The sequence below is a fragment of the Sinocyclocheilus grahami genome, unplaced genomic scaffold (assembly GCF_001515645.1).
Source record: "Sinocyclocheilus grahami isolate Dianchi unplaced genomic scaffold, SAMN03320097.WGS_v1.1 scaffold65.1, whole genome shotgun sequence".
Lineage (NCBI taxonomy): Eukaryota > Metazoa > Chordata > Actinopteri > Cypriniformes > Cyprinidae > Sinocyclocheilus > Sinocyclocheilus grahami.
In genome coordinates this window covers 1828902-1840803 of record NW_015505244.1, presented here as the reverse complement: position 1 = coordinate 1840803, position 11902 = coordinate 1828902, and the positions used below count along the sequence as shown (strand labels likewise).

The 11902-nt window shown below is 38.0% G+C and overlaps 1 pseudogene; it reads left to right on the top strand.

Moving 5' to 3' along the window:
• Positions 1–2440: 2440 nt before the first annotated feature.
• The window catches only part of LOC107585023 (suppressor of tumorigenicity 14 protein homolog), a 14003-nt pseudogene continuing 4541 nt past the window's right edge, over positions 2441–11902 (top strand).

The following is an 11902-nucleotide window of genomic DNA, read 5'->3' as shown; positions in this document are numbered from 1 at the left end:
CGAACATCTGATAAGAGATGATGTCAACCCCTCAGAGGACTTTAGATGATGCCAACCTTGAACCAACATACAAAACTACCAAATGTTTCTATAAGTTTGATTGCAGCATATAATCATTGCTGTTAATCGTGTTAATAGTCAGTAGTGTTGATTACATCATTAACTGAATTTTACCGTACATTTCTGCCATATGTACATCAATTTGACAGTCACCACTGACAAGCTACTATTAAATATATTGTAGAAACTTAATTTCCTGTAAAGCTGCTTTGCAACAATTTGTATCGTGAAAAGCGCTACAAATAAACTTGATTTGAATTGAATATTAAACCTTTTTAAACTATCTAAATTATTATATATTAAAAAATGGAATATAGTACTGACAAAAAACAAGCAAACAGCAGAAACTAGCCAAGGTTGGTTTTAGCTGGTGTTCCAGCTTGGTCATAGCTGGTTTTAGAGGAGTTTTGACCACTTTTTTAATCTGGTGAGGCTGGGAGGCCAGCTTGACCATCTTAGCCAGGGGTGCATTTCCCAAAAGCAACTATGTTCTGTATTTTAAGTTCTGTCGTTACCAGTGTTGGGGAAAGTTACTTTTAAAAGTAATGCATTACAGTATTGCGTTACTCCATAAAAAAGTAACTAATTATGTTACTTAGTTACTTTTTATGGAAAGTAATGCGTTACGTTACTTTTGCGTTACTTTTAAAATCTGGACAGGGTTTGCTTGCTTGTTTTTAATATAAAAAAAGTTATATTTTTGGCAAATATAAAAGCCTTTTCACACCAAAAGTGAAATGAATAAGCCTCAGGCTGAAGGGAAAGTAAATTTACGTCCGTACAATAGAGTGCAGAAGAAGACATTTCAACACACGTCAGCAATAAAAAAGACACACAAATGTTTGTTTATTAGTATGGTTGAACTGGATCATCGAAGGTCAGAAGCAAAGACATTAATTATTGCAGGTTTGCGTCATATTCTGAGTTGCATTATTTTTATTCATTTTGAGGAATACTGAATCTGTGTTTTGAGTGAGATGAATTAATGCATATTCCTATTTATTTTAGAACTACAGTAACATCTTCTGATTTCTCTCAACAAGGGGACAGGAGAGCTGTCAATCAATAAATTGAAGGGGGAAAAAAGTAATTTGCCTTATTTGAAAAAGTAACTCCGATATTCTCTTGTAAATTAAAAAGTAATGCATTACTTTACTAGTTACTTGAAAAAAGTAATCTGATTACGTAACTTGCGTTACTTGTAATGAGTTACCCCCAACACTGGTCGTTACCAATAGAATTCAATGGAATTTACCACCATAGCTAACAATGCTTTTGGGAAACGCACCCCAGGTTGGGAGACCATGCTAAAACCAGCTACTTCCAACTTAAACCAACTAACACCAGCCAACCACCTTAGGCTGGTTTTAGCTTTTTTCCCCTAACATGGTTAATACTAAAATGTGGCACCACGGCAATTTTACGTCTCCCGTAAGCCGCGGTCTTTCAGGGCAAATCGGTATAGCTCATTGGCGCCATCTTCCGATTCAAAATAGTTAATACAACCACTAGTGGTTTCTGAGCTTCTTATTTTATAAAAACGACTCGGACGACCCAATAAGAGCTGGATGAGAGAGATCTTAAAAGAAAGAGGTAGACATGTTACTTTGTAGCTAAATATGGTAATTATTTAAAATAATGATTGATAATTATTAATAATAGTCTATATGAAGTAGGCCTAGTGCTCTAATATTGTTTTTACAGTGTTTGCCTTATTGCTAGGAAACATTCATTCATTCGTGGTTTTATTCTAGTAAAATTGTGGTAACCAAATTTTTTGGCGTATTGATTACCATTTGTGTAACCACAGTTTTACTATGTTAGTGTAGCATGACCATGGTTTTTTGGTTTTATTTGTAGTAAAACCACGGTTAATTTTCGTAAGGGCATTCATTCAATCGTTCATTCATCGGTCAAACAGCCATATAAGTAAGAACATCATTATATGCACGAGCATAATTTATAAAATAGTCTACTCTAATACTCTCACAAGAAGGAAAATGTCCCAGTTTGGCCCAGCATTCGTTAGTCAAGTCATCAATATACAGTGTGCAGCACACGGGGATTGGGTCCACTTTGTTCTCCGGCTGCACGCCTCGGTGGCTCGTAACGTGAGACACGGGGGAAACAACAGGGAAATATTTCATCCACACCGACTCCTGTTTAACAAATATTTGAGCTATGCGCTGATGTTTTTCATCCCCAGGAGACGGACCGCTGTAATGATGCATTCTTCTCCGCGATTAATTTAATGACGCTCTAATCATGTAACATCAGACTGCCCATTGTGGCCCATGGCACACGCACACCAAGGGAGAAGTTTGCCCACAATTTCTGTCGCACCGATGGCTGTGTGGATTGTAAGTTACCTGCTCATAGTGCTCCCTTTGTGCCGCGGTGCATGCTGGGTGCCGTGCAGCACCTGTTCACGGTGGGACACGGAGAGTGAATGCTCGCAGCGCCAGACCCGCTCAGGTCGGGTTTCTCCGGGATCGCACTACGGTCTGCGGGCTGATTTGTCTGCCCGAGGTATTGTTCTGTATCGCTGCATCGGAGCCATAAGAGAGCGGGCCATGAGGACTTTTCCCCAAAACAGAAGCTGCGAAGTTTACAGCGTCTCTGGTTTAGGAGCCTGCGCCCCCGCCGGTGCACCTGTACAGGTAGGAGACCCTCCATCAGCACCGCGCGCTCAGTCGCAGCGACTGGAGCGAATTCAATACTGTCATGATGCTTTTGAGCACTTTTGGGCTCGTTTTGATTATAATTGATTAAAATGTATTTATTCTTACTGATAAAAAATATAATTCTATTATGTGAGGAAAACATCGTTCAAACGTAGCCTATGTATGTATGTCTGTTTTTAGTGCAATGTCTCAAACTTTGGTATATTATTCCCATATTAAGTATAGCTATTAATTTGTAGCTGATAAATACGGGAATAGTATTAATTAATGTATTTTAATTTGTAGCTGGTAAAGACGGGAATAATATTATTTAGTATGATTAAAATAAAATTAAAATCATGGAATTTTCTTCACCATCTCATTTTACACATTTTAAGGACACATTTTATCTTAAAGCAAATGGAAATAAAAATTAGAAATACACAAATCATATCTAATTGTAAGTTAGTCACTCAAAGTTGGTGCAAATGTAGGTCTAATCTTTGTGGGTCCAATAGAAGTACAATGGAAAGTGTTACAACCCGTCTGGTCAGCCATGATTGTATGTATTAGTTTATTTTTTAAAACACATAGATGAAAAGCTTTCATGGATGTTACATATCAAATTATACAAAATAACATACTGATTCAGATTATACATGAAATTATACTTTTTCAGAATTGCCTTGTGATTTCAAAGGTCTTGTAACTTCTGTCACATGGTGGTCATGCATCTATGGTTCCATGAAGAACATTTAACATCTATGGACCCTTTCCATTCTTCAAAAGCTTCTTTATAGTGGAAGAAGTTTATTTTGATTTTTGCAATGTTCTTCACACTAAGAAAAAAATGGGTCACACTAAGAAAAAAGAACTGTTCACTAAAAAGTTGGTTCTTCAACGGAATCACAGAGAAAACCCCTTTTGGAATCTTTATTTTCAAGAGTTTCCAGTTCCTAATTGGTTAAGCCGACGTGTTACAACTCACCCCGTGTTACAACACTCCCCACTCTCTCTTATACAAACTTACAAAAGGTATTTTAAGCTCATTTCAGCAGTGATAATGAATTTAAACCTTTTAGTCTGACCCCGGGTTGCCTGTGTCTAAACGTTGGTCTTGATAGTCTCATGAATGTGCTTGTCAAAGATGGCGTGCTAACACCGCTGAGAGGGGCCATGGGAAAGCAGACCCTCAAATTACACTTTGTGCGACTCCACAGGGGAATCCCACTAGGATATCCTAGTTCCGCGACCCCTTCCTCCTAATGAAAAGATGTTTAGAATGATACGGCAGGAAGCAAATTAAATACGACACATAGTTTGTTGTAGGGTGACAGAAAGGTTGTGATAGTGATCATGACAAAGAGTAGTATGCTGTCTCAACAAGTGACGTTAAGGCAAAGTTTCTAAACTTGTGTTTAGGAGGACTTTGTGACGAAACCCACCCAGACATCAAGTTCATCTAGGAGCGAGTCTTATATCAAGAGCCCAGTGGGCAAGAGAGTGGATTGCGGGGCATGGAGTAAGTGGGCGCTGAGAGCCTCCCCCCTCCTCCCTCTCTCGGCTGCCATTGCACTGACTCTCCATTTCCTTGCATGTAAGTTAAGACCCTCTGCTGTAGAGGAATGCTGAGATTATGATCTGGTATGTTCCAGTATAGCTAGTCAAGCTTCTCATCCTTGGCCGTCCAAGGAGACTCTTCAAGGGGATCTTGAAAGTGTTCCTGTTTGTTTGATAGGCTACGCAAATACACTGAGCTGCTAGATATGTTTTTTAATTCATATGATATATGTGATCCCCAGAAGATAGTTGGACGTGTCTTTGGATACTAAAGTCACACTTTAGAAATGTATGAATGTCATTGTGTTGAATATTTAAAAAATGCAAGACCTTTTGGCAGAACTAACTTATTTCATTTTAAATTTACTGTTAATTAAAGGATCCCAAAATTATTTTGAGTGGATTTAGTGTTCCAATAATTGTTAAATAACTTGATTAAATAATGTTTAAAAGTTTGGGGTCGGTAAGATTTGTTAAAGTTTTTGAAAGAAATCTCTTATACTAACCAAATCTGCATTTATTTGATTAAAGATACAGTAAAAACAGTAATATTGTGAAATATTAGTACAAATTAAATTAACTGTTTTCTACTGTAATATATTTTAAAATGTAATTTATTCCTCTGATGGCAATGCTGAATTTTCAGCAGCCATTCTCCAGTCTTTTGTGCCACATGATCCTTCAGAAATCATTTTTGGTTATTTCTTATTACTGTTATCAGTGTTGAAATCAGTTGTGCTGCTTAATATTAAAAACTGTGATTCATTTTTTTCATCTTTGATGAACAGAAAGTTTAAAAGAACATCATTTATTTGAAGTAGAAATATTTTGTAACATTATAAATCTCTTTATTGTCACTTTTGATCAATTTAATGCACCCTTGCTGAACAAAATTATTCATATTAATTAAAAAAAAAAAAACTTACTGACCCCCAAATATTTGTAGTGTATGTATTATTTTACCATCTCAAACTTTTTTTGTGAAATATTTTGCTTGGAAAGTATCTGTGTGCTTCTTTCTTTAAAATAAATGGCACATGATTTGATATTTTGTTATATAATTTAACAATATTCTTACATTTTAAGTGTACAGATAACTTTTGGGGCTATTGTTCATTGTGTTAATCAACATTTAAACTTTTTAAACCATTTTAAAATGTTCTGTGTTGTCTCTGAATGTATCATCTCTTCATATGTGTGTTCCTGTTCCCACAGCCTCTCCATCACTCTCAGTGTTTTACCTTGGAGGAAGCATCGAGTTCTCCAACCTCAGCTTCTCTCCAGACCTGGCAGACCCGTCGTCTACACAGTTCCGCCTCCAGTCTCAGGCGCTAAGCCATTACGTAAGCATAAACATACATAACAGTCTCTCTGTGCCGCCCTCGGCAACAAAGCCGGCTTCTCCGTGATCTCTCCGGAATGCGGCCGCTCTCCAGAGACCACTCAAGGAACGATGCTCGGCCCTGGCACTTTCAAACGCAAAGTCCGCCAGAGCTGCAGGTCCAGTGGTGCGCTCGTCCCACATTGTCACCCTTTTAAATGTAAAGCAGGCTCTGCTGAGTCTTCGGCCGCTCCGTGGCCCTCTTAAATGTAAAGCCAGCAGTAACCGGAGCCCGGCTCGGTGTGAGGTGGTGCGGTGAGACCGGCTCCCAGAGGACTGCGGCTTTTCAGGGCCGAGGACAAGAACGGTGTTTGTGAGAGGGACAGGGCCCAGGCAGACTGAGTGAGAGGAAGAGCAGTCCTTCAATAAAAACATTGTCTGTGGGCTTCCTCACACACAATCAGATGCTCTGTACGTCTTTGCTGAGAGGCTGCAGGCAGCGGAAAAAAGAAAGGTAGACCAGGGGACAGAGTAGGCCAGGAGAGAGAGTGAAAGTAAGGATTTAGGGCACCGAAAAAGAGCGCTGGAAAGTCTGGGCCAAAAAAGCCAGTATTATGGGAATGGTTGGCATTTGTATCTGCATTAGTTGCGAGATTAATAGAGGCCGATGAGGAAACTGGCCAAGTGTGGCTTTTCATCCGGCATGATGCTATAATTAGCCTAAACGTAACCTGTGTCATGGCTGAAATCTCGTTTAATAGCGAGCGAATGCGATTGTGAGAAGTGATGGCCTGCAAGTGTGCACCCTTGCTCATAAAACTCAGTCTAAACCCACTGCCCGCCCCTTCCATCCAGCACTTTGGGATGACATTGAGCCCCAGACAATGGCACTGTTGTTGCCCAAAGCTCTTGTTGCTCAAAGCCAATCGCACAAGAGCAGCGCTTTTGTGCCAAGGCTGCAGGTCTCGCCTGGGCCACTGATGTCTCACCTTCTTCAATGATGTCACAGCTTCCGTAGCTCTGATGTCACAGAGACGTCTCAAAACACTCGCAAACTTCATGACCTTGGTAGATGTTATCAGTGGTTTGTTTACGGTTTTCAGAAATAGATTGAGAATGGAAATAGAATAGCGGCTGATGTTTATCATGATAATTGTTTTTTTTTCTTATTCTTTATCACCTCTTTACGTCCTTTCTGTTGATGTGCCGTGGATCTAAGTTCTCAGAGTTGTATGATTCTTCACCATGGAGCTCATATTACCAGCACTCAGGAATTATTGCATTTAGGTGAGTCCGTACGTGAACACACGTATCACAGTATATTTATAAACTACATTAAAATTAGCCTTTTTATCCTTTCCATTTCTGTGCAAACATGCGGAACGGTTTCTGATTGGCTTAAAAAGTGTGGCCCCATGATTCATTTATTTGTTTTCTGTTTTGCAGAGCTTAGGGCTGTTAGAAACAGTTGTGGTTTCTTAGACATCTATTGTAGTGATATCTGTCCGATAGTAAGAACATTTTATGCATGGTACTTTAAAAAATGTCACTTACCACACCACTAATCAATCATCAAAAGGGATCAATAACAAATAAAAAAACGTTATTTATATATATATATATATTTGTATATACATATCATATATTTTTTTAATTTCAGATTTATTTCAATTAACAGAAACTATTGTTTTTTTTTAAATAATTTTAGTTGTAGTTTTAGTTACCAAAAATTTTCTTGCAGTATCTTCAGCAGTTTGTCTTATAGTCACAGCTGTTGTTCACTGATGCATATGTTATGTCTGCTGGCAGTTTCAGCAGTGGTACAAGTAGCAAATCTAATGTGATTTACTTCTCTTTTATGCCAGTCCTGCTCTAATGTGGTCACTCGAGGCCATCAGCTGTACTCAGTGCACTGGTTTCTCTATAGACTGTTAGTGCTGGCACAGCATACCAATAGCCTTTATTCTCTCATCTGGTGCCATTCAATGCTATATGAAATGTGCAGAATACTGTTTGTTTTTTTCTTATAGCTTTGAATGAAGGCCTTTTTTAGGATGACCTGATCAGGCATTGTTCCACCTGATCCTTTTTAAATGTGCACCTAATAAGCTTTCATGTACAAAATTTGGGATCAGTAAGATTTAAAAAATAAAATGAATTCATTTAATAAGCAAGGATGCATTGAATTTATCAAAAGTCGCAGTAAATACATTTATAATGTTACAAAAGATTTCTGTTTCAAATGTGACACTGAAGACTGAAGTAATGGCTGCTGAAAATTCAGCTTTGCCATCACAAGAATACATATATACATAAAATATATTTAAATATATAAACAGATATTATATTTCAGAATATTACAGTTTTTACTGAATTTTTGCATCTAAATGCAAATAAATGCCTCTTTTGTGAGCAAAGAGACTTCTTTCAAAAACATTTAAAAATCTTACGGACACCAAACTTTTAACAGCAGTGTAGGTGTGATGCCTCATTGCAACTGTGCAAACGTAGTATTCATTTACCCAGCATCATTATTTTGGTCTGATTCTGTCATACATTTGGCACCTGTTAACACATGCATTTTTCTTCTGAAGCACATGACTGAAATTTAAAGCCCATGAACTCAAACTAAATCAGTTTTAGGTGTTTCCATCTTGTTAAAAGTCATGTGTCCTGATGACAGTGAAGGAGTGGAAGGACTTTGTGTGTACTACTGGAGTAAATTCTCTGCTCCTCCCGCTATTGCTGAGGAACTCCGGAGAGTGAACCCGTCACGGTTGCAACGGCGTCTACCTGGAACCAACAAGGTCCTTTTTAGCAGGAATGAGGAACGCTACTACATGGAGAGGGACGGAGACACACTGCGTCTGCTGGGTTAAGAGCATTTCATCCCTCTGTTTTTGTCCTTTCCAAAGTAAGGAAAACATCTTGACGTATGTTCCTGTGTCTGTAGGTTTGAAACCAGATGACGGTGGTGATGCCGAGGATGAAGATGATGAAGATTCTGATGACAAAGCGGAAAAAATAAAGAACCCAAACTCTTTACAGAGTGGCAAGTGGCAGTTGGGGCTGCAGGGTACAACCATAATACACTGTAAAGCCTGTTGAGTTTACTCACATGATTTATGAACACTGACTCATTTGAGTTGCCAAATGTTGGTTAAACTAAACTCTTCTGTATCCTCCATGATACATCATACAATGAGTGAAGAAAAACACAAGTAAGCCACGCGTAGGTAAGGCAATTCAAATGCGACCATGTCCCATTAATCCTCTGAGTAAACTCTGCATGCAAGTCCTTCAACCAGGCGGGTCTTACAGTGTACTATCACTATCATACTATCATTCTGTCATGAAAACTCCCCTACAATCATTATTTTGGTTGTATTCTTGATTTATTCACTCATTTTGATCATATCTTACTCTCGTCTGTATAACAGCCATGTCTTTTGACCTGTACGCTAAGTATGGAAACAATCGCACACTCAGTCTTGTCAGTCCGAAGAAGCCGTATTACCAGTGGAGGCTTCGGGTGCCATCCGGTCACGTCGTGCGGCTTGTCATTCTCACACTTCAAGGGGCGACACCAGGAAGCTGCTCTGCCAATAAGCTGTCTGCTTATGATTTCTTACTGCCGCTTCAGAACAAGATCATCGCCAGGTAAGTGGGACAGCACTTAGAGAAAATCAGTTTTTGACCATTTGCATCTTTCAGTGTATTGAACACTGAACATGTTGCATACGTTTCCTGGCCTAAATTTGGTGTTATTCATTTAATTACAATACTCAGAGGGTTTGTTCACCCAAAAAATGTAAACTGTCTATCTTGGATCACAAAGAACGATATTTTGTTGATTTTTAATGATGGAAGCAGAAGCTGTCAAGCTCTAAAAATGGCAAAAAACAAGCACCATAAAAGTGTTCCTTATGACTTCATTACTACACTAATGTTCAAAAGTTTGAGGTCAGTGATAATTTGAAAATGCTTTTGAAAGAAGTCTCGCTAAGGCTGCATTTATTTGATCAAGAATACAGTAAAACATTAATACTGTGAAATATTATAACATTTTGTCACATGATCCTTCAGAAATCATTCTAATATGTTGATTCGATGCTCAAGAAACAGTTCTTATGATTATCAGTGGTAACGAATGGACATCATTTTTCTGAACACCTCTGGTGTAGCTCTCAAATTTTATTAAATTCAAATATGTCACATCAAGACGTTGCACACCAGGTTTGATGTCAATGGCCAGACATGTGAGCACGATATGGCATGATTTAAATCGTATACCATCACAAATGAGATTACAAATAATATAAACTTATGGTGCTTTTCTTTCTCCAAAAGGATGTGATCCTCTCCACTCTATCCATAAATGCAGTTTTTTTCATACTGTCAGCGTCATAGTATAGTTCCTAAACCTCAAACAACATCTCTCTTCTTCTCAGATGGTGTGGTCTGCCAATATCAGGAACGTCCCCTGTAATGAAACTGACATCTTCTGGAAACGTCATGCTTGTCACATTTTCTTTCAGTCGTCAGCGGCATGGAGCCATCTTCAAAGCTTATTTCCAGGCTATACCCAAAACCGGTGTGTGAATTAGTGGTCAGCATGAGACGCTGTCATTATTCTGCTCAGGTATCAGAAATTCTTTGTGGTTTTTTTTCTGTAGAGTGTGGTGGTTTCCTCACTGCGTGGAACGGCACGGTGACGTCACCTTACTACCCCGCCTACTACCCTCCAAATGTGGACTGTAACTGGAAAATCAGGGTGAGCTAAGGCTAAAGGCTTTCCCATGTATCCCATGAGCCTCTTCCCCAGTGTTAGCATGCATGCACTGTGAATCCCATTCAGGGCTGGGATGCTCCCTCTTTGAGACGAGGAGCGCAGGGTGGCTTTTGTGTAAGAGTGCATCCGTTCAGAGTCTGGTTTCTCTTTTAGGCTCCGTTGCCGGGATACCTTCTTTCCGTGACCATTGTGATGCTAGACATTCAGGATTCACCCGCCTCAAGCACCTGCGAAAAAGATTGGCTGGAAATAGGCGGCGTAAAGTGAGTGTCATGTCATTCACGTATTCATGAGAATCATATGAGGTGTTTTTGCTGAACTGCTAGCATATTTGTGTGCATGTGTATGTTTTTCTTATGCTTCCACAGACTCTGTAACCTGATTGGGGACAGCAGCAGAAAGAGGATCTACTCTTCACCTGTCCTGCTGCACTTTCACTCGGATGAGTCTTTGACCCATAAAGGTTTTTACCTGATCTACAGGGCCTTCTCTCCTGAAAGTGGTGAGTCCTTATGTGGTTTCTAGGAAAAGCATATTAAAGTTTTTTTTTTTTCTTAATTTTGTAAAGTACCTTTATTTGGCTTTTAATTTTTGTTTTGTGTCTTGAATGTGGGATATTTGTCTGTTATTGCTATGTAATGTTTCAGGGTCAAAAGCAAACAATTTAGTTGTGAAAGCTATTAGATTTGTTAGACAAACTATTATGTAACATAAAATTAAACTGTCACAAAAGGTATCTAGTTTTAAGTACATGAAATGTGTGTATCACCTTTAAAATTGTGGTTTTTGGCCAGAGGTCTAAATAAAAACAAATTTAAAAAAGAATAAAATAATTCAACAATGTCATAATTTTGATAATATATTAAGTTAATTAATTGCAGTGAATTATTTTTAATTATTATCTATTGTTATTGCTATGTAATGTTTCAGGGTCAAAAGCAAACAATTTAGTTGTGAAAGCTATTAGATTTGTTAGACAAACTATTATGTAACATAAAATTAAACTGTCACAAAAGGTATCTAGTTTTAAGTACATGAAATGTGTGTATCACCTTTAAAATTGTGGTTTTTGGCCAGAGGTCTAAATAAAAACAAATTAAAAAAAGAATAAAATAATTCAACAATGTCATAATTTTGATAATATATTAAGTTAATTAATTGCAGTGAATTATTTTTAATTATTATCTATTTAATTACAAAATCATAATATTTAGCTATGTCCCACATTTTGTGTGCAACCCTGTTACAGCATGTTTTTCCCTGTCACAAAAATAAATAAGTAAATAAATACATACATGTGCATCTCAATAAATTAGAATGTCGTGGAAAAGTTAATTTATTTCAGTAATTCAACTCAAATTGTGAAACTTGTGTATTAAATAAATTCAATGCACACAGACTGAAGTAGTTTAAGTCTTTGGTTCTTTTAATTGTGATGATTTTGGCTCACATTTAACAAAAACCCACCAACTCACTATCTCAACAAATTAGAATATGGTGACATGC